The sequence below is a fragment of the Dendrobates tinctorius genome, unplaced genomic scaffold (assembly GCF_039654945.1).
Source record: "Dendrobates tinctorius isolate UK_male_01 unplaced genomic scaffold, ASM3965494v1 ptg000022l, whole genome shotgun sequence".
Taxonomy (NCBI): Eukaryota; Metazoa; Chordata; class Amphibia; order Anura; family Dendrobatidae; genus Dendrobates; species Dendrobates tinctorius.
The window spans coordinates 33,623,624-33,649,457 of record NW_027361690.1 but is presented as its reverse complement, the minus strand read 5'-3'; positions in this window follow the sequence as shown (position 1 = coordinate 33,649,457).

The following is a 25,834-nucleotide window of genomic DNA, read 5'->3' as shown; positions in this document are numbered from 1 at the left end:
ACGACCGCTGTTGCGTCGCTGCGTTGCTGCTGAGATCTGCCTGTTTGGCAGCTCACTAGCGACCATTTAGCAATGCACCAGTGATCCTGACCGGTGATCCTGTCAGAAGACAGCGTGAGCGTCCAGAAGTATAAAGTTTACCTCTGGTCACTGGTGTCAGCTGATGGGACTACAGCTCCCATCAGCTGACACTTGTTGCCGCTAATTACAGTGAGAGTAGGATAGGTGGATGGGAGTATTTATCAGCTGCTCCTGCGCTGTAAATAAATAATTTTAAAAAAATACCTGCGTGGGTTCCCCTCTATTTTTGATAACCAGCCAGGCAAAACTCACAGCTGGGGGCTGAATTATATAAATTCCAGGATCAATAGACATGTTAATTGTATGCAAATGATGAAAAATGGAAACAGCATGTGTCACCTAAATGTGCTAGCATGGTCTGCAGTGTCTCCAATCTTGTTTTTCATTGAGCACAAATAGAAAGTCATTGGGAGGCAATTTCAAAGGGAACTGCAAAAGTTTGATTCTTTTTTTCTTAAATTAAAGTTTTCTTTGCAGCAAATCAATTTGAGTGGAATCTAATTACTGGAAAGTCTCTATTGCCCTGGAAAGGCATGTGTAATTGTTCTGCTCATTAGAGCAAAAGATGAGGTAAAAATTGTTGTTGTCACTATAATAAGCTGTAATACTTTTTTAGTGACGTCTAATATTTTAATAGCGCCATCTGGTATTACGTGTTGTTTCTCTTATCTGTCAATTGCATTATGGGAAAAACCAATGCATTTTGGGTAAGAAGGTTCTAGTGAAGCAGTCATTTTGTAAGAAGCAGTCTAGCAAAACAGTTGTGTAGAACTTTCTCCTCCATTATGTTACTAAAACTCCATTATCCTGGATGTTTTACCATATCCACAAACTGTATATTTTGATTCAGGTAAATCAACTTGTTGACCAATAAACACATTAGATTACAGAGAACAATCTGCTTATTTTGGAAGACAGAGAAGGTTTATGCTGTGTAATGTATAATAATTAGATCTGTCTCTTTAAGCAAGCCAGACTTATGGGACTTGGTGGGTGGAGACAAGAGGGATGAGAAGGGAAGTTTCAGTTTCACTTCTGTGTAGCATGGGAATGCAACTGTTATGCTGTGTGCTGGAGGACGAAGAATAAAACATATCTAAAGTTTAATACCTTGAATTCTTCATAACGTGTGGATATTACAACTGGCGACGAGGATGGGATATAATCACCTACTGCTGTGAGTACGGACTCTATTTTACCGCTTCACACGCCAGCACCACTGAGAGACTCTATCATGGCTGACTACTTGCACACATTCCCACAGTTTGATATGACTGATGTCATTAATCTCTCCCATAACTGGAGAAAATGGCTAAACAGATTTGAGAATTTCCTAGAAGCCATGGACATAAAGGAGGAGAAAAGAAAGAGAGCTTTGCTCCTGCATTGTGCAGGCACAGGAGTCTATGACATATACAGTACGTTACCTGCAGCAGAAACAGACACATACAGCAACTGCACTAAAGCTCTCACTGGCTATTTCAACCCCAAACAGAATATCAGATATGAAAGATATAAATTCAGGATTGCCAAGCAGCTTCCAGAAGAGTCCATAGACACTTATGTCACACGGCTAAAAGAGTTAGCACATGGATGTGCCTTTACAGATGTAGATGATGAAATCCTAACTCAAATAATTGTCACCTGCTCGTCTAATAACCTAAGGCGTAAGGCTCTGCAGCAGGATATCTCTCTACATGATTTGCTCAAAATGGCCCGTGCTATAGAAATAGCAGATCATCAGGCTACCGTAATGGAGATTGGGGATAAATTACATGTGCATAATCTCAAACAGAAAAATTTACCAGACAAACAAGCCCAGAAACAGAAGAAATGTTATAGATGTGGACAGGATTTCCCTCACCACCAGAACAAATGTCCAGCTATGGGACAAACCTGCAGTAAATGTGGAAAAGGGAATCATTTTGCAGCTGTTTGCAAATCAGCGCACTACAAGCCTCCGCTGCCTATGACAAAATCTGCAGATGTAAAAGTGATAAATCAGGACACAGAAGAAATGTCTGCGACTGAGAACTATGTGTTCACTACCTCTGTCACTGGTTCAGTACAGTCTCCCTGTGTTACACTCTCAATCTGCAACACTGACATTACCTTTACAATAGATACAGGAGCTTCAGTGGATATCATAGATGGCACTATATATGAACAATTGAAAACAAGGCCAGTCTTACAACAAGTGCAGACTAAAATCTTTCCTTATGGATCTAAAACACCTCTAGCTATAATGGACAATTTGATGCTGAAATTAGATATAAAGAAAACAGGCAGAAAACCACTTTCCACACATTACAAGGATCGGGAGGATGTCTTCTCAGCTATCACACTGCCTTGGAGCTAGGGCTCATCCAGATTATTCATACCATAACTGACCCTGCAGATATGGATGTACAAACTATGGTGAACAGCTTTCCCTCCCTATTTAGTGGTTTGGGAAAACTAAAGGACTCTCAAGTACACCTTCATGTGGATGACAATGTTCATCCAGTAGCCCAGCCTCACAGGCGTATTCCATTTCACCTGAGACAGAAGGTAGAAAAGGAACTCCAATTGCTCATGGATGAGGACGTTATTGAAACTGTTACTGGTCCCACTCCGTGGGTCTCTCCACTTGTGGTAGTTCCAAAACCAAAGACTCCTGATCAAGTGAGACTGTGTGTTGACATGCGCCTGCCCAACACCGCTATCCAGAGGGAAAGACATATCTCACCTACGATTGATGACATTATTCATTTATTAAATGGAGCCACCGTCTTTTCAAAGCTCGACCTCAATAAGGGATATCATCAATTAGAACTGAGTCCAGAGTCCCGATATTTGACCACATTTTCCACCCATGTGGGCCTCAGAAGATACAAAAGATTGACTTTTGGAGTCTGCTCAGCAGCAGAAATTTTTCAGGATGCAATAAGGAGTGTCATTCAACACATCCCAAATGCCTTTAATTACAGTGATGACATATTGGTTTTTGGTAAAACTCAAGCTGAGCATAATCGTGCTCTATATGCTATCTTCGAATGCCTGCTTTCTGCTGGACTCACTTTAAACAAAGAGAAGTGCGAGTTTGACAAGGGTTCATTAGAATTCTATGGTCACATCTTCTCGGCAAAAGGAGTACAACCAGACCCCAAGAAAGTGGAAGCTATCAGAACAGCCTCAATTCCACAGGATGCTAGTGAAGTGTGTTCTTTCCTTGGAATGGCAAGTTACTGTGCTAGATATATTCCGAATTTTTTCAACAATCAGCAATCCACTACGGGAACTTACAAAACAAAGTTGTATTTTTTAATGGTCTCAAGGCTGTGAGGCCTCTTTTGAAACAATTAAAAATGAACTCTGCTCGACAACCACTATGGCTTATTTTGATCCAGCTCTTCGAACTGAACTGATTGTGGACGCCAGTCCCGTGGGACTGGGTGCTATTCTAGCGCAATACAAGGATAACAATCAAAATCCTCACATCATTTCTTATGCAAGTAAGAGCTTAACAAACACTGAAAGAAAATATTCTCAACCTGAAAAAGAAAGCTTGGCAGTTGTCTGGGGATGTGAACACTTTCACTTATTTCTCTATGGAGCTCCCTTCACCATTGTCACAGATCATCAAGCACTTCTTACAATTTTTGGAAATCCCAGAGCTAAAATGCCTGCACGAATTGAACGATGGGGCCTACGTCTACAGAACTACAACTATAAAATTGTTCACAAACCTGGAAAATACAGCAATCCGGCTGATTATCTTTCAAGACATCCTACTAATGATGATATACCTGTGCATTCCTCCATTGAAGAATACCTACGTTTTGTTACAGATCATGCCGTGCCAAAAGCACTTTCTCTTGATCAATTTATAAATGAAACAACAAAAGACAAGACACTCTGTGCCCTAATACAAATCATCCAAAATCGAAGGTGGCATGAAATTCAAAAAGAAAAATTTCCTGATTCTGAGATTGATCTGAAAGAGTTAAAACTATTCTCAAACGTACGTGAGGAATTATCAGTCACTGAAGAACACCTCATTCTTCGAGGTACCAAACTAGTCGTACCTAAGACTTTGCGTAACTTAGTCATACAGATAGCACATGAAGGTCATTTAGGAATTGTTGGCACAAAGAAGTTACTCAGAGAAAAAGTGTGGTTCCCAAATATGGATCACTTGGTGGAAGAAAAGATTAGACGCTGTTCTACTTGTCAATTAATCACTCCATCATCAAACTTAGAGCCATTACAAATGTCTCCGTTATCCACTGCTGTCTGGGAGGAAGTGGCAGTCGATATATATGGACCATTGCCAAATGGCCAATACATTCTCGTAACAATTGATGAATATTCTCGATACCCTGTCATTTCATTTATCTCTTCAACATCTGCTAATAATGTCATACCAGAGCTGGACGACATTTTCTCGGCATATGGTATTCCAAAAGTGGTCAAAACAGACAATGGACCTCCATTCAATGGACATGTGTTTACACAATTTTCTGAATACTTGGGATTCAATCACAGGAAAATCACACCTTGCTGGCCGCAAGCCAATGGAATTGTGGAACGTTTTATGCGCACTCTGGGGAAACGTATCAAGGCAGCGAGTCTGGAGCACATCCCACTGAAACAGTCATTATACAAATTCATGCGTAATTACCGCAATACGCCACACTCCACTACTAATGCTGCTCCAGCTCATTTAATGTTCAGCAGAACCCTGCGTATACGTCTCCCTGATGTGACCAGCCATCCCCGACCGAGTGACTCCTCAGTGAGATCCACAGATTTCTCCAACAAACAAGCCATGAAACGTTATGCAGACAGAAGGCGAAGGACACAGTCAAGTGCCATCGAAAGAGGGGATGTCGTGGTGGTACGTCAAAGACCAACCAACAAGACCTCACCTGTATATGGTCCTGCAAAATATTATGTTACCAAAAGGAAAGGCAGCATGATCACAGCTGAACGAGATGGACACTCCATAACGCGAAATTCTTCATATTTTAAAGTCATACCGTAGAATGATGACAATGAACTCTCTTTGGTGGAAGATTTGGTATCCGATGGTGGAGAGGACCAACAAGAGGTAGCTGGTCCATCAACAATGGACTCTCTCAATGAGCCCAGACGTTATCCTACACGAGAAAGAAGAGCTCCATCGAGGCTTATTGAAGAAGTGTAACTACAGTTTTGTTTGTTTTTCTTTTGTTGTTTGTTTCTCTGGTTTTAGAATTGAACAAATAAGACAAAACGGACATATGATTTCTTTGGACGTTTTCATGTTGTTGCATTTATCAGTAATATAGATTATTTATAAAAAAAAAAAAAAAAAAAAAAGGGGATGATGTAATGTATAATAATTAGATCTGTCTCTTTAAGCAAGCCAGACTTATGGGACTTGGAGGGTGGAGACAAGAGGGATGAGAAGGGAAGTTTCAGTTTCACTTCTGGTAGCATGGGAATGCAAGTGTTATGCTGTGTGCTGGAGGACGAAGAATAAAACATATCTAAAGTTTAATACCTTGAATTCTTCATAACGTGTGGATATTACATGCTGTATTTCATATTGCACTCGGTGATAACGTGTAAGAATACAGAATAGTAAAACAGGCTAGTTGCAAGAGATAGTGGATTGGACTATATGGAGCAGCCATCATCCATACTACTGCGTACGAATATTGTAGCATCTGCCATACAGTCACAAGTAATGAGAGTGCAGCCCTCCAGCAAGTGCAACACAAACAGACCACGCTGAAGTCTGTTCCTATCTGGACTCAGGTCCGCACACAGACATTCAGCAATCCACATACAGAAACGCAGTGCTTGCTAGCCGAGCATCTTCAGTCATGACGCGGTCTTAACCCCTTTACTCCCAAGGGTGGTTTACACGTTCATCACCGGGCCAATTTTTACAATTCTGACCACTGTCTCTTTTATGAGGTAATAACTCTGGAATGCTTCCATGGATCCCAGTGATTCTGACACTGTTTTCTCGTGAGTCATGACATATTGTACTTCATGAAAGAGGTAAAATTTCATTCGTATAACTTGTGTTTATTTGTAAAAAAAAAACGTGAAAATTTTTCAATTTTCCAACTTTGAATTTTTATTCCCTTAACTCACAGAGATATAGCACACAAAAAATTTAATAAGTAACATTTCCCACATGTTTACTTTCCATCAGTACAATTTTGGAACCAAAATTTTTTTTTTTTTTAGGAAGGTATAGGCTAAGTGCACACGTAGCAGAAATTTTCTGCTGAAAAACAGGACTCCCTTCCCAGAAACCACGTGTTTTTTTCTGCGCGTATTCTAGACACATGGAAAAAGCCAGAAACGCGGAAAAAAACGGGAAATTAACGAGCATGCTGCGTTTTTTACTGCGATGCGTTTTTTCGCGGTAAAAAATGCATCAATGTGCACAAAAAGTGCAAAATGCTTAGAAATGAATGGGAAGCTTCTTTTTCGCGCTTTTCCCGTGGATTTTTTGGCAAATCCACAGGAAAAACGTGAAAAAAACGCTGTGTGTGAACACAGCCATAAGGGTTGAAAGTTGACCAGCGATTTCTCATTTTTACAACACCATTTTTTTAGGGACCACATCACATTTGAAGTCACTTTGAGGGGTCTATATGATAGAAAATACCCAAAATGACACCATTCTAAAAACTGCACCCCTCAAGGTGCTCAAAACCACATTCAAGAAGTTTATTAACCCTTCAGGTGCTTCACAGGAATTTTTTGAATGTTTAAAAAAATGAACATTTATCTTTTTTTCACAAAAAAAATACTTCAGGTCCATTTTTTTAATTTTACCAAGGGTAACAGGAGAAATTGGACTGAAAATGTTATTGTACAATTTGTACTGAGTTTGCTGATACCTGATATGTGGGGGAACTACTGTTTCGGTGCTTGGCAGAGCTCAGAAGGGAAGGAGCTCCGTTTGACTTTTTCGATGCAAAATTGGCTGGAATTCAGATCGGACGCCATGTCACGTTTGGAGAGCCCCTAATGTGCCTAAACACTGGAAAACCCCACAAGTGACCCCATTTTGGAAACTAGACCCCCTAAGGAACTTATCTAGATATGTGGTGAGAACTTTGAACACTCAGGGGCTTATAACGTACCGCTGTACAATTAAAAAATCATATTTTTTCCACAAAAATGATCTTTTCACCCACAATTTTTATTTTCCCAAGGGTAACAGGACCCCAAAAGATATTGTGTGATTTGTCCTGAGTACGCTGATACCCCATATGTGGGGGTAAATGACTATTTGGGTGCATGGCAGAGCTCGGAAGGGAAGCAGTGCCATTTGACTTTATTGGCTGGAAATGAGATTGGATGCCATGTCACGTTTGGAAAGCCCCTGATGTGCCTAAACAATGGAAACCCCCAGAAATGACACCATTTTGGAAACTAGACCCCCAAGGAACTTATCTAGATGTGTGGTGAGAACTTTGAACCCCCAAGGGCTTCACAGAAGTTTATAGCGTACAGCCTTACAACTAAAAAATCATATTTTTTCCACAAATTGTTGTCCAATTTGTCCTGAGTACTACTGTATGGGTACACGTCGGGGCTTGGAAGGGAAGTAGTGACGTTTTGGAATGCAGACTGTTGTGAGTTCATTTTCCCCTTCGTCACTGAGGTCTGGTGAACTCCCTATTCTAGTAAAGGAAGGTAATGAGCCTGATTATCAGGCACCTGAGTCTAATGATGATGACTGGCTGAGTGGAGTCACGGACTGGATATAAGGCTGCCGACGCCCTTCTGCCCTGCGGGTGATTTCTCTGTGGACTTCTAGGAAACCAGTCTGATTCCTGCTCCTCTAAAGCTAAGTTTTCTGCTTTGCCTTTTAGCATTTGTGTTTTGTTTTTTTTGCCTTGCTTTTCTGGATTCTGCCATTCCCTGCTGGGGTGAGCTGATTCTTCTTTTGCCTGTTGCTCTGTCTTCAGAGTATTCCTGAGTACTGACATAGTCTTTTTGAAGCCTAGCATCTTCAGGGCCTTTTTCACTGTCAGTCTGTTGGCTCTTATTTTCATAGGGTTTTTCACGGATTGCAGACAGCAGCCTTCCTGTCCTTTCCTATCTAATTAGCTTGGGCCCCGTCTTTGCTCAGTCTATCTTTCTGTCTGTGTTGTGTTCTTTCTTCTTGCTTCACCGTCATTATTTGTGGGGGGCTGCCTTTTGCTTTGGGGTCTGCTCTGGGGCAGTTTAGATTTCCCTTTCTGTCTTTAGGCTATTTAATTCTCCGGCTGTGATCGAGGGGTCTAGGGCACCGTAGGAACCCCCCACGGCTACTGCTAGTTGTGTTGATAGGTTCAGGGGTCTGCAATCCGATAGCTGCCAACCTCTCTGGTTTTCTGGACTTAGCTAGCATTTCTGTTTTTGCCTCCTACGGTGACTCAATCATAACAGAATCACCCGCCATACCGCAGATCCTAGGGTACTCAATAGCAGGAAAGAATTGTGTTAAAAAAAAAAAAAAAAGTGTGCATATTCTTTCCTCTATATCTCTGAGGCCGTAGGGGGGAATTTTTTTTTTTCTCAATGGAGATAAAGCAATTGTCTGATCGTGTGGAGCAGCTCGCTGCGGAAGTGCGGGGAATTTCCGCCTACCTTGCTCGTTCGCATGCTGTTGAACCAAAGATTCCTACATCTGATGTATTTTTTGGGGATCGGTCTAAATTTTTGAATTTCAAAAATAATTGTAAATTATTTTTTGCCTTGAAGCCTAACTCGTCAGGGAGCTCCACGCAGCAGGTTAAAATTGTCATCTCTTTGTTGCGTGGCGATCCCCAGGATTGGGCGTTTTCTTTGAAACCAGATGATCCTATTCTGACTAATGTGAACACATTCTTTCAAGCCTTGGGGTTGTTGTATGACGAACGTAATGCTATTGATCAGGCTGAAAAGACCCTGTTGGCATTGAACCAGGGTCGAGATTCTGCAGAGTTGTACTGTCAAAAGTTCCGAAAGTGGGCGGTCCTTACTACCTGGAATGATAATGCCTTGGCTGCTCTCTTTCGGAAGGGTTTGTCAGAAGCCGTAAAAGACACTATGGTGGGATTTCCTGTTCCCTCTGGTCTGGACGAATCTATGTCATTAGCCATTCAAGTTGATCGGCGTTTACGTGAACGCAGGATTGCACGAGAGGTGTTGCCACCGGTAGAACAGACGTCGGAACCTATGCAATGTGATAGAGTTTTGTCTAAGGCGCAACGTCAGGAGTTCAGAAGGCGTAATAAGCTGTGTTTTTTCTATGGAGATGCCTCGCATATTATTTCTGTTTGTCCTAAACGAGAGAAACGCTTTGCACACACGTTTTCTGTTGGTGGTGTTCAACCTAAGTTTCTTCTGGCTATTACTCTGATCTGCTCCCTGTCCACATTTTCCGCCAAGGCTTTTGTGGATTCGGGAGCAGCGCTAAACCTAATGGACTTGGATTTTGCTAAACGTTGTGGATTTCCTATGACACCTCTGCAGACGCCTATCCCTTTGAGGGGGATTGATGCTACTCCTTTGGCGAAAAATAAACCTCAGTTTTGGACCCAGGTGGTCATGCGGGTCGCCCCAGACCATCAAGAAAATTGCAGATTTTTGGTGTTACATGGTCTGCATGATGCCGTTGTTCTGGGGTTTCCCTGGTTGCAAATTCATAATCCAGTCTTGGATTGGAAATCTGTGTCTGTGGTGAGTTGGGGTTGTCGGTGTGCCTGTAGTGAGGCTCTGTTTTTTTCCACCTCTCCTCAGTCGCATGATGTTCCTGACTATTTGGCGGACTTTTATGAAGTATTTAGTGAGAATGAGTCTGCGTCCTTGCCTCCTCATAGGAGTTATGACTGTGCAATTGAACTGAGCCTGGGGTGGAAATTTCCCAAGGGTCGGCTCTTCAATTTATCTGTACCCGAGCACGAGGCTATGCGGTCCTATATTAAGGAGGCGTTGGAGAAGGGTCATATTAGACCATCCTCTTCACCCTTAGGTGCCGGTTTTTTATTGTGGCCAAAAAGGATGGTTCTTTAAGGCCTTATATTGATTATCGTGCCCTCAACAAAATTACTATTAAATATCAGTATCCGTTACCCCTGATTTCGGATCTATTCTCTAGAGTTAGAGGTGCTTGCTGGTTTACCAAGCTTGACCTCAGTGGAGCGTATAATCTTATCCGCATTAAGCAGGGGGATGAATGGAAGACGGCGTTTAATACTCCGGAGGGACATTTTGAGTACCTGGTGATGTCTTTTGGGCTCACTAATGCTCCTTCTGTCTTCCAGTGCTTCATGAACGATATTTTCCGAGACTTTGCCGATAAATTTTTGATTATCTATCTGGATGATATTTTGATCTTCTCCAAGGATTGGGATTCTCATGTGGAACATATTCAGACTGTGTTCCACATCTTGAGGGAGAATTCCCTGTATGTCAAAGGATCAAAATGCCTTTTTGGAGTACAGAGGATTTCATTTTTGGGATTAATTTTGTCTCCATTAACTATTGAAATGGACCCGGCCAAGGTACAGGCCATTTATGATTGGGTTCAGCCCACTTCTTTGAAGGACCTCCAGAAGTTTTTGGGTTTTGCTAATTTTTATCGGAAATTTATAGCAAAATTTTCTAGTATTGCCAAGCCATTGACTGATCTGACTAAGAAGGGTGCTGATGTGTTGAATTGGTCTCCGGAGGCTGTTGCTTCCTTTCAGGAGCTGAAGCGAAGATTTACCTCCGCCCCGGTTTTGCGGCAACCTGATGTCTCACTCCCGTTCCAGGTAGAGGTGGATGCTTCTGAGATTGTTGCAGGAGCTGTTTTGTCCCAAAAGGATCCTGTAACATCTAAAATGAATCCCTGTGCTTTCTTTTCCCGAGAGTTCTCTCCATCTGAACGTAACTATGATGTGGGGAATCGGGAACTGTTGGCCATGAAATGGGCATTTGAGGAGTGGAGACATTGGTTGGAGGAAGCTAAACATCAAGTTGTGGTCCTCACTGAGCACAAGAATTTGATTTACCTAGAGTCGGCTAAACGCTTGAACCCTAGACAGGCTAGGTGGGCCTTGTTTTTTACACGTTTTGATTTTGTGGTCTCTTTTCTTCCTGGAACTAAGAATGTCAAGGCAGACGCCCTCTCTAGGAGCTTCTTTGCTGATTCTCCGTGGTGACCAAGCCTGCTACCATCTTAGGCGAAGGGGTAGTTCTTTCTGCCATCTCGCTTGCTTTGAGACTTGCTCTGCAAGAGTTCCAGGAGGACAAACCTGAGCATTGTCCCAGTGGAAAGTTGTATGTTCCTGACCAGTCGAAGAAGAGAGTGATGTCTGAAGTTCATTGCTCTGCATTGGCTGGTCATCCAGGTATTTTTGGTACTAGAGATCTGGTGAGTCGCTCTTTTTGGTGGCCCACCTTGTCTCATGATGTCAGGAATTTTGTGCAGTCCTGTGGGACTTGCTCCCGGTCTAAATCTTGTTCTCGCTCTAGTTGGTTGTTGATGCCTTTGCCGGTCCCCAGGAGGCCATGGACCCATATTTCAATGGATTTCATCTCTGATATGCCGGTCTCTCAAAGAATGACTGTTATTTGGGTGATTTGTGATAGGTTCTCTAAGATGGTTCATCTTGTACCACTCCCTAAGTTGCCGTCTTCCTCTGAGTTGGTGCCCCTGTTTTTGCAACAGGTGGTTCGCTTGCACGGGATTCCTGAGAACATTGTATCTGACAGAGGAGTTCAGTTTGTGTCTAGATTTTGGAGGACTTTCTGTTCCAAGCTGGGAATTCAGTTGTCCTTCTCCTCTGCTTTTCACCCTCAGACCAATGGGCAGACAGAGAGAACAAACCAGACCTTGGAGTCATATTTGAGATGTTTTATTTCCGCTGATCAGGATGATTGGGTTTCATTTTTGCCCTTGGCCGAATTTGCTTTAAATAATAGAGCTAGTTCTGCCACTTTGATGTCACCTTTTTTTTGTAACTTTGGGTTTCATCCTCGATTTTCTTCAGGGCCGGTGGAGCCTTCTGCCTGCCCAGATGTTGACACTGTGGTGGAGAGAATGCACCAAATCTGGGACCAAGTGGTGGATAAGTTATCTCTCTCCCAGGAAAAGGCTCAGCGGTTTTCCAATCGACATAGGACCATTGGTCCCCAGTTTAAGATTGGTGATATGGTGTGGTTATCATCAAAAAATATTGCTATGAAGTTTGGCTTCTCCTAAGTTTAAGCCTAGATTTATTGGACCTTACAAGATTTTGGAGATTATTAATCCGGTCTCTTTTCGTTTGGCTCTTCCTGTCACATTTAAAATCCATAATGTGTTCCATAAGTCCTTGTTGAAGAGGTTTGTTGAACCAGTTGTTCCTGGGGTGGCACCTCCAGACCCTGTATTGGTTGAAGGTAACATGGAATATGAGGTAGAGAAAATACTGGATTCCCGTCTGGCTAGACGGAGACTCCAGTATTTGGTTAAGTGGAAGGGTTATGGTCAGGAGGATAATTCCTGGGTCTCTGCCTCTGATATTCATGCCAAAAGATTGTGCGTGCCTTTCATCGGGCTCACCCTGATCGCCCTGGTGCCGTGGTTGAGGGTTCGGTGACCCCTCCTCAAGGGGGAGGTACTGTTGTGAGTTCATTTTCCCCTTCGTCACTGAGGTCTGGTGAACTCCCTATTCTGGTGAAGGAAGGTAATGAGCCTGATTATCAGGCACCTGGGACTAATGAGGATGACTGGCTGAGTGGAGTCACTGACTGGATATAGGGCTGCCGACGCCCTTCTGCCCTGCGGGTGATTTCTCTGTGGACTCCTAGGACACAGTCTGATTCCTGCTCCTCTAAAGCTAAGTTTTCTGCTTTGCCTTTTAGCATTTGTGTTTTGTTTTTTTTGCCTTGCTTTTCTGGATTCTGCCATTCCCTGCTGGGGTGAGCTGATTCTTCTTTTGCCTGTTGCTCTGTCTTCAGAGTATTCCTGAGTACTGACATAGTCTTTTTGAAGCCTAGCATCTTCAGGGCCTTTTTCACTGTCAGTCTGTTGGCTCTTATTTTCATAGGGTTTTTCACGGATTGCAGACAGCAGCCTTCCTGTCCTTTCCTAGCTAATTAGCTTGGGCCCCGTCTTTGCTCAGTCTATCTTTCTGTCTGTGTTGTGTTCTTTCTTCTTGCTTCACCGTCATTATTTGTGGGGGCTGCCTTTTGCTTTGGGGTCTGCTCTGGGGCAGTTTAGATTTCCCTTTCTGTCTTTAGGCTATTTAATTCTCCGGCTGTGATCGAGGGGTCTAGGGCACCGTAGGAACCCCCCACGGCTACTGCTAGTTGTGTTGATAGGTTCAGGGGTCTGCAATCCGATAGCTGCCAACCTCTCTGGTTTTCTGGACTTAGCTAGCATTTCTGTTTTTGCCTCCTACGGTGACTCAATCATAACAGCAGACATTGATGGAATGCCTTTGGAGAGCCCCTGATGTGCCTAAACTGTGGAAACCCCCCACATGTGACCCCATTTTGGAAACTAGACCCCCCAAAGAACTTATCTAGTTGTGTGGTGAGCACTTTGAACCCCAAGTTCTTCACAGAAGTTTATAATGTAGAGCCATAAAAATAAAAAATCATATTTTTTCCACAAAAATGATATTTTTGCCCCCAATTTTTTATTTTCCCAAAGGTAACAGGAAAAATTGTACCACAAAATTTGTGCAATTTGTCCTGAGTAGGCTGATACCCCATATGTGGGGGTAAACCACTGTTTGGGCGCATGGCAGAGCTTGGAAGGGAAGGAGCACCGTTTGACTTTTTCAATGCAGAATTGGCTGGAATTGAGATCAGATGCCATGTTGCGTTTGGAGAGCCCCTGATGTGCCTAAATAGTGGAAACCCCCAAATTCTAACTTCAACCCTAACCCCAACACACCCCTAACCCTAATCTCAGCCCTAACCCTATCCCTATCCCTAATGGTGTGTGCACACGTTGCGGATTCTGCTGCGGATCTGCAGCGGATTTGGCCCTGCGGATCCGCAGCAGTTTCTGCTGCGTTGTACAGTATCTTTATATTCAATGGCAAATCCGCAGCAGAATCCGCATCGTGTGTACATGGCCTTACCATAGCCCTAATCCTAGCCCTAACCCTAGCCCTAACCCTAGCCCTAACCCTAATGATAAAATGGAAATAAGTACATTTTTTAAATTTTATTAGTTTTCCCTAACTAAGGGGGTGATAAAGGGAGGTTTTATTTACTATTTATGGCGGGTTTTTATGTTTGGCAGCTGTCACATGCTAAAAGACGCTTTTGATTGTAAAAAAAAGATTTTGCATCACCACAATTTGAGAGCTAAAATTTTTCCATATTTTGACCCACAGAGTCATACGAGGTCTTATTTTTTGCGGGACACGTTGACGTTTTTATTGGTACCATTTTCGGGCACGTGACTTTTTTTATTGCTTTTTATTCCGATTTTTGGTACGCAGAATGAACAAAAACCAGCATTTCATGAATTTCTTTTGGGGAATGCGTTTACACCGTTCCACGTGCGGTAAAATTGATAAAGCGGTTTTATTCTTTGGGTCAGTATGATTACAGCGATAACTCATTTATGTCTTTTTTTATGATTTGATGCTTTTATGCAATGAAAACAATTTTATATAAAAAATAATTGTTTTTGCATCGATTTATTCTGTGAGCTATAACTTTTTTATTTTTTCACTGAAGATGCTGAATGGCAGCTTGTTTTTTGCGGGACAAGATGACGTTTTCAGCGGTACCATGTTTATTTATATTCGTCTTTTTGATTGCGTGTTATTGCACTTTTTGTTCAGCAGGATGATGATAAAGCATTGTTTTTTGCTTTGTTTTTTTGAAGGGGTTAACTAATGGAGTTAACTAGTGGGACAGTTTTATAGGGTGGGTCGTTTCGGATGTGGCGATAGTAAATGTGTGCATTTTTAGAATAAAAATTCTCCAATCAAACATGTTAGAAAATTAATTTCAAAAACAGTGCAATGCACAATTAGCACCCAATAGTAAAAGGTAGGACCGACTCATTTATAACTTGAAAACAAGGAGGAAAAGGAGTCCAAAGCTACATGAAAAATAATCATTTTATTAAATATTCAAAAAGCACAAGAGAACAGGGTGAAGTCAAACAAAAAGACAGTCAACAGAGGATGGTAAGCAATGTACCCAGAACAATAGCAAACTGATTAACAACAAAAGAGGTCACTCATGTGTAACAGGTTGGAGGTTGGGATGGCTAAAATAACAATGTGTGCCAGAGGTATATAGCCAGTTGTAAAAGGTTTTAGGATCTTGGGGAATGTTTTCGGATGAGAGGGTATAGCAATCACAGCATTAAGAGGGGATATAGACAAGCTGCTTCTACCAATCATCCGGCCCTTCTACATCCCTCTCCTAGAAATAGAACTTCGCCTGACGTGGTAAGGTTCATCTTCACGTTTAATGGCGAGTGGAATGCAATGAGGGAGTCCCTCACTAAGCACTGGGACATTCTAAAAACAGATCCTACCCTCTCTACTTTGGTACCACAATGTCCCCCTATGACTTATTGTAGAAGCCCTAATTTGGGTGACATTTTAGTACACAGCCATTATGCCCCTTCTAAGAGGAATCTTTACAATTCTCGTGGTCCCCAAAGGGATGTTTTCCCTTGTTGCAACTGTGTTGCTTGCAAAAATATTCTACGCACATCATCCTTTCAATCTGCCGATGGCACACAGACGTTCTCTATAAGACAATATATTACCTGTAACACCACACATGTGGTCTATTATGCCACTTGTAGTTGTCCAAAAATATATGTGGGATTAACTTCTAGACAACTCAAGATAAGAACGAGGGAACATGTGAGAGATATTTCGGCAGCAGCATCAGTTGCGGATATATCTCAATTAAAAAAGATACCCCGACATTTCAAGACCTACCATGGGTGTGATCCTAAAACCTTTAAGGTCAGAGGTATTCAGCTCATTCAAGTGGGCATAAGGGGAGGTGATGTTAAACGCCTCCTTGCCCAAAGTGAATGCAGATGGATCACAGTCCTGGGGACTATGACTCTGCAGGGCTTAAATGAGTCATTAGGATTTGCATCTTTCTTATAGCCCCCTTCTCCATGGTTTTGTTGCTGTTTTGCTACCTTGTGGTACTCCTCTGCTGTCTCACGTAATTTTAATCTTATTTTGCTTTTAACATTTTTGTTATTATTTTCTCCTTACTTTTTTTCTTTGTCCTCATTATAGGATCCTATCCTCTAACTCAATTGGTTGTCCTATTGCATGACATGCGGTTCTGGATTCAGGAAAGAAAAATCGGCTCTGGCAGAACAAGAAGAGGGAAGTTTATGTCTAGGAAGAACAAAAAAGAGAGGCACAAGGGGAATACTAAATGCTGACAAGAAGGATTTGAGAACTTTTATTAACCAAAAATCTTGTCTTTCCCTTTCCACTTGGATGTTTGACAACCTCTTACATACTTGTGAATTAATGGACAATTTTGTATTCAATTTGCATTACGTTGTCTATATTAATCATTGTTTTTTTATACTAGTTATTCCTTGTTTCCCCTTTCTTCTTATTCTCCCTGATTGCCTTAAATACATTAAATAACATTCTACATAATTATCTGAATATTGAATTGTCCTGGTAACAATATATTTAAATCTACCAATTATTACAGATTTGCTGTTATTTTTATTCTCCATTATAAAGATTCAGTATACATTTTTGCAATGGAGTTCCGCCTCTCCCCCCTGTTCTTTCCCACAGCGTTTTTCGCCGCTATGTTGCAGCTAAGGTGCTGGCTGCTGCATGTGACCTCACTCTGTGGGCGGATGGTGGGGTGGATGTGGTGCTCATTTCTCTATTGCACATGTCCTGCCCACACTCTTGCGATTGGCTGCCTGTGTGTGATGTCATCCTGTGGGCAGGGGACTGAGCAGACACGAGGCTCATTCTTTTTGTGCACACGTCCGCCCACTTCTCTCCTATTGGCCCGTCGCCCTCATTCCAGCTCAGCAATTGGGTATTTAATGAGACAATGCACTGATGATAGCCACGCCCCCCGAGGAAGCGGACTTGCCGCGAAACGCGCGTGGGGGTCTGTCATGATGGCTGCATTTGTGAGGCATTGAGCCTTTTAATTTCTTCATGTATCGGGTCAGTGTGCAATATTTTGGTTTCACCATTGTGGAGTGTGCTTGATGTTCTCCTTGCTATTACAGCAGTATGGCTGAGTTCACACGTGGTGTTTTTTTTGCGTTTCCACGGCGGTTTTAACCGCGCGATTTTGCCACGAAAATGCGAAAAATAAGCATCCCATGCATTCCTATCGGATTCCGCAATGCTGTGCTAATGCTGCGGTTTTTACCGCGGCGGAATCGCTTCGCGGTAAAAAACGCAGCATGCTCATTAATTTGCGGAATCTCGGCGATCCCGCACCCATAGGAATGCATTGTTCTGCTTACTTTCCGCATGTGGCTGTGCACACCATGCGGAAAGTAAACAGAACAATTGCGGATGGTACCCACGGTCCGGAGGAGAGGAGACTGTCCTCCGGGCTTTGGGTACCATATACCTGTAAAAAAATAGAATTTAAAATAAAATAAATTGTTATTCTTACCTTCCGACGTCCCGCGCAGCCTTCCCGCCTCTCTCCACACTTCCGTTCCCAGTAATCCTTTGCAAAAATGCCCGCGATGGCGTCCGTTCTCACGGGATCGCGAAGTCTCGCGGTCATTCGCGCGACGTCATCGCGAATGACCGCGAGACATCGCGATCCCGCGAGAACGGACGTCATCGCGGGCATTTTCGCAAAGGATTACTGGGAACGGATGCGAGGGACGTTGGAAGGTAAGAATAACACCATTTTTTATTTTTTTTTACATTCTATCTTTTACTACTGATGCTGCATAGGCGGCCTCAGTAGTAAAAAGTTGGTCACACTCATCAAACACTATGTTTGACGAGTGTGACCAACCTGTCAATCAGTTCTCCAAGCGATGCTACAGATCGCTTGGAAAATGCTAGCATTTTGCAAGCTAAATACGCTTGCAAAATGCTAGTTTTTCCGCGGGAAAATCGCGGGAATTTAAAATGCGATTTTCCCGCGGAATGGAATTCCGGAATTCTCGCGGTAATTTCCACGAGAGTTCCGGTACGTGTGCACTTAGCCTTAGAGTGCGCTATATGGATACTTTGTTTACTTTTTTATTACTTCCATTTAGCTGCTTTCAATGGGGTACTTAGCATGATTAGCACTTTCAGTGTTTACAACACGCTATATACCTCAGGCACACATTGTTATTTTAGCCATCCCAACCTCCAACCTATTACATATGAGTGACCTCTTTTGTTGTTAATCAGGCTGCTATTGTTCTGGGTACATTGCTTCCCATCCTCTGTTGACTGTCTTTTTGCTTGACTTCACCCTGCTCTCATGTGCTTTTTTATTAAAAATTATCTCCCAATCACCTCATACCATGCACTGTCCTCCCTCCCTCCCTCCATCTAGCTCACTCTCTGATTTTGAACCAGTCACAGAAGATGAAGTAAGCAGGCTCCTTGCATCTTCTCACCCAACCACTTGCACCAGTGACCCATTTCCGTCACATGTCCTCCAGTCCCTTTCCCCTGCTGTCACTCCTCACATAACTAAAATATTTAACCTCTCTCTCTCTTCTGGTATCTTTCCTTCCTTATTTAAGCATGCCATCATACATCCACTACTTAAAAAACCATCCCTCGACCAAAACTGTGCCGCTAACTATAGACCTGTCTCTAATCTTCCCTTCATCTCTAAACTCCTGGAACACCTGGTCCACTCCTGTCTTATCTACTTTCTCTTTGATAACTCTCTTCTCGACCCTCTCCAATCCGGTTTCCGCTTTTTACACTCTACTGAAACTGCCCTCACTAAAGTCTCTAATGATCTACTAACAGCTAAATCAAATGGACATTACTCCATGCTAATTCTCTTGGATCTCTCTGCAGCATTCGACACTGTGGATCATCAGCTCCTCCTCACTATGCTCCGTTCCATTGGCCTCATGGACACCGTTCTCTCCTGGTTCTCCTCCTATCTCTCTGACCGCTCCTTTACTGTATCTTTTGCTGGTTCCTCCTCCTCTCATTTTCCCCTTACTGTTGGGGTTCCTCAAGTATCGGTCCTAGGCCCCCTCCTCTTCTCCTTGTACACTGCCCCTATTGGTCAAACAATCAGTAGATTTGGTTTTCAGTACCATCTCTATGCTGATGACACCCAATTATATGCTTCTTCTCCTGACATCATGCCTGCCTTTCTAGAAAACACCAGCGATTGTCTAAACGCTGTGTCTAACATCATGTCCTCACTATATCTGAAACTGAACCTGTCAAAGACTGAACTCCTTGTGTTTCCTCCCGCTACTAATATACCTATACCTGACTTTGCCATTTCCGTGTGTGGTTCCACTATTACTCCCCAGCAACATGTCCGCTGTCTTGGGGTCATACTTGACTCCAAGCTTTCCTTTGCCCCCCACATCCGATCACTGGCTCGCTCTTGTTATCTGCTCCTCAAAAACATTTTTAGAATTCGACCTTTTCCTACTTTTGACTCTGCAAAAACTCTTACTGTTTCTCTTATTCATTCTCGTCTCGACTATTGTAACTCTCTTCTAATCGGTCTCCCTCTTACCAAAATTTTCCTTCCTCCAATCTGTCTTGAATGCTGCAGCCAGGATCATATTCCTCAGCACTCGTTACACCGATGCTTCTACCTTGTGCCAGTCATTACACTGGCTACCCATCCACTCCAGAATTCAGTATAAACTTATTATGCTCACCCACAAAGCTCTCCATGGCTCAGCACCACCCTACATCTCCTCCCTTGTTTTAGTATACCACCCTACCCGTGTCCTCCGTTCTGATGATGACTTGAGGTTAGCATCCTCAATAATCAGAACCTCAGGCTCCAGGCTCCAAGGCTTTACACGTGCTGCGCCAATTCTTTGGAATGCACTTCCCAGGTCCATGCGATTAGTGCCCAATCCCCACAATTTTAAGCATACCCTGAAAACGGATTTATTCAGACTGGCCTACCGCCTCAACACATTAACCTAATCTATCCCTGTGTGGCACAGCCAAAAGTTTTACCAGGTTCCTCGCATCATTTTCCCACCTGCTTTATGCATCCATTAGACCTCTGTGTCCGTACTGTTACACACTTAACATTATGGCTGGTCCATACTATCTGGGCAATTGTTACCATCCACCTTTCGTGTCTCCCTTTTTCCTCATAGATTGTAAGCTTGCGAGCAGGGCCCTCATTCCTCTTGGTATTTGTTATAATCTATGTGATTATTGTTTTGCTGTAATGTCTATTGTCTATACAAGCCCCCTCTGGAATGTAAAGTGCTGCGGAATATGTCGGCGCTATAGAAATAAAATGTATTATAATTACATTTTCCTTCTTGGTAGAGCAGTTTCAATGTGGAGGAGTGTAATTTGGTAGGGGAAAGAGTTAATAGTTTGGTTGAAGGCATTGCTACTTAATTAGAAATATTTGCCACTCTGCTAGTATTTCCAGTTGCGAGCCAGAAATGTATTAACAAAGAAAAGGATTTCAAATTAAAAAGAAAGACTAATACTGCTGTTACATAAGTGTGTAGCAAACTTTTGGCAGTGGTGGAAGGCTCCAGCTCCAGCAAATGAATCATCTCAGTATAAAGTTTCACTTGCTGCTGATACATTAGTCGTGTGAAATAGTGAGATTTACCAGTGGCTGCTGTGTGGAGCCATATAATGTCTAGAATAGCTTTTCTAGACATAATAAACCATATAATGCTCTGCTGAGATACAGTAATGATAATAGCAGAGCTCAAGGAAATCAGGTTAAAAAGTCCAACAGATCATAACGAACAATAAATATATCTATATAATGTTCACAAGGTCAATAACCGGGACAAAAGTGTTATTAGTTTTGGTAACTTCAGGTTTATAAAACAATCTTCCAATGATTGTGCAAAGGTGGAAAATGGGAGAATACTGGGGCTGTAACGCTTGTCAAAATACAGTATCTGAGATATTACACATAGATACTATGAAATTTACAATGTCTGTTCTATGTTTTCACTGTATGTAGGGATGTCAAGGATGGGCATTCAGGAATTTGCCACCATGGTATTGTTTTTTTTTTTCTTTTAGTAAATGAATAAGAAGAAAGCCAGAAAATTAAGATCATGGCAGACATTAGGATTAAAATGTGTAATTGCCGCATGCCGATCCTGCTCTTCAAATACACAGCAATTTACTATACAGCACATGAGGATCCGGCTTTGTCTGCATGCAGTATAAAAAAATCAGAGCTGAAACTTCTAAGTGTCAGGAGGCTTTTCATATCTGTGGCTTGCTCATTGTAGTGTGGAAATATTATGGCTTTTTACTACTGATCTAAACCTTATAATTTTGCAGCGAATTTGACCCAAAATTCACCTATATTAGAACTTTTTATGACTAGTGCCAACTCTAAAAGGGGTATACTTGTGATGTAACAAATGCTTAATAATCTGCCAACATTGTAATTTATGTAAAAGAAAGCAATATTGATGTATTTTACATCTTTATTTTCAAAACTAATCCAGTTTGGTCACCAGAAAAAGAAGGGAATAGGAACTTCTGCCCCTCCCCTGCATGGGAACCTCCTGGAGGACTCCTTTCTTTAGTATACTTATGACCTCATTTCCGAGAGCTTTTTGTTCTCGTATATAAGATCTTTGAGGTGGGAGAGAGAGTCTATCCTTAGGCCCGAGCTGATCAGGCTTACCAACCAAGGGCTGTTCAAGATTTCCCTCCAAGCTGGGAGAAAAAGGCTTAGACTCCCCCCCACCTTGGGGAACTGTCACTAAGAGGGTTTCTTGTCTCGGGATGAGTTACCGAAGAGAAACCCCCTATCTCTCCTTCTGTCATCCTATTTCTGTTCTGCAAGAACTTTCTGTTATGAAAGGACCGCTTAAACACTGTAGGACCCAGATTTGGGAATCCCTTCTTTTATCCCCTGCCTTTTGGAGGATGTCATCTAGCGTCTCCCCGATTAGGAACTTCCCTTCGCAGGGGATTGACCTAACTTCATTTTAGTCTGTAAATCCCATGGCCAACATTTGAGCCACAACGTTCTTTGGGTTGCGTTTGACCTGGCTGCTGCTTTAGATGATAATCCCATGGAGTCAGCTGATGAGTCCACCAAGAAGGCCACCGCTCCCCTTATTTACTGGAAAAGATTCCAGAATCTTCTCCCTGGGTGTACCTTCCATTAACTGTCTCTTTAGTTGATCCACCCATACCATAAGGGCTCTGGAGGTATATATTGCCACTATAGCTGGCTTCAGATTTCCCCCAGCTGATTCACAAGCGCCCTTGAGGAAGGTATCGGCCATTTTCTCTAAGGGGTCCTTCAGAGTACCCATGTCCTGCTCTTTTTGCCGGTGGTGCTGGTGTTGCTGCTGCCTGGGCTGCTGCTTGGGCTGCTGCTCCTGCTGCCCCTCTTGCTGGTCGCTGTGTTCCATTCTCACAGGATGCTTCCAGCCAGGAGCGATTCCAGCACTTTCATTTTCGAATTTCGCGGTGTGTGACGTCACCTCCTCTCCCAGACTGCACCTCTGTCTGCCCCAGGGAGTGCGCAGTGAGCATGCGGGGAGTGCGCGGTGCGCATGCGCCGACTGCGGGGACCCAGAAGTCATTTGTCCATTTTCGGGGCAGCACCATATTGGTACACCTCTGCACCATGGCGCTGCCCGTGTGTGTCCCGGGTCCCCACCAGCCCCAGCCGCCTTTCCGGAGCGGTGGCTCGGTCCTCTCCCCCCCGCTCACCCTGTCGAGCCCTTTGGCTGCAGCGGTGGTGGCTTCAGGAACCGACCCCACCATGACAGGGGCCTCCCCGCTGTCAGCCCCCGGACGGGACCGCCCTGGATCTCCTATTAGGTAAGCTGCTGCTGCGGCTGCGGTTCTGTAGATCACCCGTCAGGGACAGGAACCCAACTGGGGGTGGAGGAGAGGTGCCGCCCTTTTTATCTGTAGGTTCCTGTCCCTGATAGGCGGATCCCCTCTCTCCATGGTGCTGTCATGGGTGAGAGAGAAAGATCCAAATTCCACAGCAAATGCAATGCAAAAAATATTTAGTTGATCCAGCACATTGATAAAATAGAAAACTTTATCTTCTGTATAAAAAAAGCCCCATATAACATTATAATGTTCATATGAAAGTGCCATTGGGGAACAATTTAGTTTTGGTTGACACATTTCAAAGTATGATACTTCTTACTCATAAGCTGATGATTTTTTAAATTTTTCACATTGGCATTCTGGATGATAAAAAAGCTGAATGAGATGTTTTTCATAGTTAGTACTAGTTTCTATTCTTAACCTTTTAAGTTGTTAAATATATGTTAATGTGTATTGTAAGCAGTTTTAGTATTTTACAATTTGGTTAATGACAAAGAAAAACTTCACAGTTCCAAAATGTTTTTTCTTCTTTTCTTTTAGTGCCATTTTTGGCATTGACCTAAACATACAGTAGAATATGAATAAAAAAACCTTGGCACTCCAATGTAAATGTTGAATAATGTGTTCTAATCTTTGGCTATCAAAAAAGTGCAGAATTCATTTAAAATGAATGGGATGCTTCTTCTATGCGTTTTTGAAGCAGGACAAATGCTTCAAAAACGCTTAAAAAACGCTTACGTGGGCACACAGCCTTAATGGTAACATAAACATGTGGTAACACAAGTCTTCATATGATTGAAAATATGGAATAGTCGAGTTAAATGTTGATACCAACACATAGGGTACAGGAGTATAGTAAGTATACAGAAGAACAATGTAGGCACACTTGATTATATATTCTTTATAGATAATGTTGAAATTTGCAGTGATGGATATGCCAAATATGAGGATTATTTTATGTTGTAGATTTAAAGGGAGTCTGTCACCCTAAAATCACTAAAGCCACTTATACAGACATGGAAGAGATTAAGCCCCCATATTCAAAATAATATCTTTATTATTTATTTATTTATTATTTCTTGGATTAGTTTCCATAAAAAAATAATGTTTTGTGTGGAAATGAGGGGACTCCAGTGCACCCATGGCCAAGGGCTCAGTGCCCCTTCAATTTTCAAATTTTCTACCGCCATATTTTGGTGGCCTCAACAGGAGACAGTGATGAAAAACAGTAATGACACTATGTGTGCGTGGCTGCAGTGTCTGTGTGGAAGTGTGTCCATCTAGCTAATCAGTGGATCTACACTCTACACAAACACTAAAGCTGTGCACATAGTGTCATTGTCGCCCTTCATCGCTTGCTTTTGTCTGCCACCTCTGCTTTTTTCTTTACTGCAGACAGGAGCCAGCAATGACACTGAGTGCGGCTGCAGTGTACGTGCAGGGTCACTGATTGAGTCAGGCAGCGCATCAGTGCTGTCAATCAAGATGTGACCTTGGTCAGTAGGCAATAAGAGAGGGCCATAATGGTCATGGTCAGTAGGCAATAAGAGAGGGCCATAACGGTCATGGTCAGTAGGCAATAAGAGAGGGCCATAACGGTCATGGTCAGTAGGCAATAAGAGAGGGCCATAACGGTGCAGTTCTTGGCCACGAGCAAAGTAAAATGAAGACCCCTCATTTACAAAGGAAATAAATCATTATTGCAACTGAACCATTAAAATCTAAGCCACAGGTAAGATATTTATGGGGGCCAAATCCTGTACATACCTGTATATTAACATTTTGTAGTTGACAGATCCTATTTAAATGTAACCTTTTGTATTTTTTTCAGTGTTTTGTTCTTTGTTAAGCAGTATTTGTTGTTTTCCTTTCAGTTTCTTTTCTTATTTAGGGACTTTTCACTTATTATGTTATTAGGTCGCGCTAGAAGTGTGTCCCAATTGGCGTTTACAAGTGACAGCCCTTGGGACCTTTGTCAGCAACTGACCATGTTTGTGTGATTATTATGATGAAAATACATCATCGTCGTCCTATTCACAGCTTCCATTATGGAATAAGAAGAGCTTTTAATACGACTTCTTTCATTTAGTAATGTTACTGTGAAAAATATAGGTTACACTCGTATGGTTAGCTAATATAAATCTTAAATGTTGTACAGCTGCAGTAGATGGATACCTCAATATCTAATTTACAGCAATCACATAATCATCATTCACAGTTCATAAGCACAGAAAAAGCAACACCAGAACATTTTACAGAAACATTTTTTTGTCATTCATTATAAAAAGGATCAAAATTAATTACTCTGAATAGTTTCTGACTTTAAATTAGAATCTATTACATTGTGGTAAAAGGAAAAGACCTGAGATGTCTCGTGTACAACAGTGTATAGGACAGACTTTCAAGCCAGGCCATAGAAAGGCCAGTAATAAATGAGTACGACTGGGAAATTATTATTCCAACGGACAGATCCAGGCAATGAAAGTAGTAAAATGAGCAACACACATCTGTAATATCCTGCTGTGCTTTAGTTATTAGTTTTTTATTGCTGTGGCTGGAAAGAACAAATTCTTACCCCGTTTTTGATTATCTATGCAATCTGTTGGCATTCATACATTAGTACTGGAAAAGGAGAAAGGGCTGTGAGTTGTCTTGTCGATCCATCTAGTAATAGAGACCTAATAATAATAGTTTTATTTCTATAGCGTCAACATATTCCGCAGTACTTTACATTATAGAGGGGACTTCTACAGACAATAGACATTACAGCATAGCAATAATCA